The sequence below is a fragment of the Chelonoidis abingdonii genome, chromosome 19 (genome assembly GCF_003597395.2).
Source record: "Chelonoidis abingdonii isolate Lonesome George chromosome 19, CheloAbing_2.0, whole genome shotgun sequence".
Classification (NCBI taxonomy): domain Eukaryota; kingdom Metazoa; phylum Chordata; order Testudines; family Testudinidae; genus Chelonoidis; species Chelonoidis abingdonii.
This window is the reverse complement of record NC_133787.1, coordinates 12,523,315-12,526,741: the sequence shown is the minus strand read 5'-3', so window position 1 is coordinate 12,526,741 and position 3,427 is coordinate 12,523,315.

Here is a 3,427-nt window from a genome sequence, read left to right as displayed (position 1 = left end):
ACTGGGGCATGGACCGGGTTACCAAGTGTCAAACCTCTGCTAGGAGGCAGAGAAAAGGGAGCGAAGGAGGAGGACAAATCTTCGGGTGTGGGTCACTGCAAAAATCCACTAAGTCACAAAGGCATTCGACTGGCTGGGTGGGAAACAGGCTGCCTCTCTGAGCCTTGAAAACGAAGAGGGATTATAATTTAGAAAGCAATAAGCATGGAGGAAATATGTAGGCAGCCTGAGCCGTCGGTGTGTGTGGAGGGAGGGAGGAGTCAGACAGCGACAAGAAGAGGCTGTTTGGGTCTAGAGGAAAGAGGAGACCTTGACCGATCTAGAGCTTAGGTGAGGAAAACCAAGTTCCACCCTATTTTTTTTTCTTCTCTCCCTCCCATTCCTGATACACTTGTATACGCCAGGGCAGCTGAAAACATCAGCAGCTCACACTGGCCTCAGACCAGGGGAATATCCTGCGAAATAACTGACCGCTGACAGGCTCCTAGAAGATTCAAGACTAATCCGGCAGAGACCTTGGAACAACAAGAAAGCGGGTGTGCAAAAAATAGAAATAAAAAATCTACTCCTCTAACTGGTGCATTCCCTAAATTGCCTTACAAGGAGCAGGAGAAGAAGGGAGAGGAGGAATACCCACCCCCCCCCCACTTGCCTGACCACCTTTAGGAACACGAATCGGTCGAGGGCAGTTATCCCTTCAACAGGTTTATCCCTGACTCGTGTGAAATGACATTGGCACCGTTTGGGTAGGTTCCTTTCTGTACGTTGGTCAAATTAAGCCCTTTATCCGCTGCCTCATTACAGGAATGTCCCTGCACATGCCGAATTTGTCAGCAGCCCAGAAACTTGACCTCTCAGCAGACCCCACTGTTCTACAGTTGCCAGGTGAAGAAATGGAGTGGAGTGGCGGGTTGAACCCGGCTTACAGGAACAAAGAGACCGAAAATAATGTGAATTGAACTGGTTAAAAAAAGAGCAGACTGGAAACCACCTTCATGAAACTAAATGGAAACGGTAATGAACAAGGATGGGAATGGCCAGACTCCACCAGGGCCCGTTAATTAGCGCAGTCCTATAAAGACGAGGGCATATAAAGTATTGGGGGAGCAACCTTTTAGTGATGGTGAAAAGAAGACGCAATGAAAAGCTCGCATAAGGCCAGCTAGCATGTGGGACTATGACATGGAGACTGTTTTCAGAGAGCAGTGTTTAATGGCGTTGTCTTTTACTTTAGAGGACATTCAGCAAACCCTTCTGAATTTCTACGCGGCTGTGCAGTCCCTAAACTCGTTTCAGGGAATTGGGGATACGAACGCTGGGTGGGCTCCCGAAGGAAGATGGCTGGCTCAGGCGGTCTTTACTACAATCATGGCAACTTTGCACAGAGTCTTGCAAACCAGGGTGCAGAAGATCAGAGCGCAGAGCCTGGGTTTTTGGAGATTGGTGGGAAATTGATCTAGCGGTATATCTGGTAGTACTGTTAAGTTATAGCACCTCTCAAAGAGTCCTGTTGAGGACCCTCTCTCTCTGTATATAATACACCACCCCTCAGTCAATTGCTAACCCTTGAACTAAGACGGTTTTAAGATAGACTATAGGAGAAGATTAACAGAACAGAGTATAAGTTCCTAGACCGTATTGATGCGTATATGGAAACCATACAGAAATGCTTCGGCGTTTTCTATCACAGAACAGTACGTGCGTACGATTAAATACATTCGCACTTTAGCTCTCAGTACTACACTCTGTGTGCAGAGATAATGTAACACATATGTCCTTACGGACTGTACACATTGCACATGGAAACCCGTGCAAGGGATGGTTGCTACTGTTATTGCTATTTTCTTACACGGGTCAAATGCGATCGTTCGGTGTTACTGATTCCTGCACAGGCTTGCAGTGATTTGCTGAAAGTAAGTAAGGGCGAGCATTTAAGTGTAAAGAACTATTCTGGAATTAGCCTTGGAAAGATAACCTTGCGGCTCATAGCGGAGGCAGATGTTGCCCGTTACAGGACTGCAGAGCACTCCTGACACACAGGCTAGGAGTGTGGAGTAGGGGAAGCGAGAGTCGAGGCAGAGCACATCATTTCTCGGAAAGGCTGAAACCGACCGATGCGTTTCTAAACTCTGATTGACCAGGGCAAGCAGTGTTTTTAAAGCCGAACGGGGCTTAGCCCGCCTTCCGCTCCACCACTAGCAAAGGTCTCTTTCCTAGTAATTATTTTGCAGGGGAAAGAAGAAAATGTTTGTTATTGACTGGCAAGATTTGCTTTCGCCAGCAATGTTCCTCCCTCCTCCCATTGATCCTCTTTTACATTGCAACAGAGTAGCGAAATGTGTAAGGACGGAATAGGTAACTTAATTAACATAATGAAATCAGCAATGATGTACAGTATTTCTATGTTATTAAAACAAAGCCACCTAATTGATTTCTTCTCCCCCCCTAACTCTGCGGATGCCAACGATTATCAAAGCAGACTTCAGGGTGATAAAAATACCAAAAAACCCCCAACAACACATGAATACCGAAGAGGATGAAAATTGTTACCTAGTTAACTTTAAAGGCTGAATGGATTTTATGTATGGAGTAGACACAAAACCATTTACTAAAGTCAGACATGCTTTTTTTCAGAGCTAATGGAATGAGTCATCGACAGAGTTGATTATTTAAAGCACCATGTGAGTCTATAATCATGTATATATACAAGTTATTATATATTGGAAATCTGTCTCCTCTACTCCCTAGTCTCATATAATCCTCCGACCAGGAACCAGGCAGTCCCCATGTGGAAATTTAGAAAAGAAAAATCAGTAATGCTCTTAGCATCAAACAATAAATCCTGAAGTTATTTCCCACCACATTTAATTAAATATTTTGAAAAGAAAACCCTTGTGATTGATTTGCCTCCTGCATTGATCCAGTATTGATCCTTTGCGTTTTGCTAGTCCAGCTGTGGCATGTAGCTAAATGGCTGTGATGCCTAGGAATAGCTTGTTATGAATTACTCCTTAAAATGCACGGTAATGCTTCCTAAAGACGTAGGTCTATCAAATTTAGTTTACTTAGATTAGTTTAATTTAAACATTCCATTTTCCAGGAGTGATTGCCTTTATTAGTTTTTTCTTTTATTTATTTTTTTATAAAGTCATGGAATTGTTCCATTTTCTATTTCCTCACCCACCTACATGCCAATCAACTTGATAAGAGCGGTACAAATTAACACGATGGTTATAAAAGTAATTATTCAGCTCTGAAATCTAGGAATGAGAGTTGCTAGCTTCCGGTAAACTAACATCATGATTCTTCTCTAGAGTTTCATTATGTTTGTTTTTCTATTCCACTCTAAAGAGGTAAATGGGAAAACAATTTTAATTACCGAAGCTTACAATGCAATTTGATGAAGAGACCTTCTGTGGTTATTGTT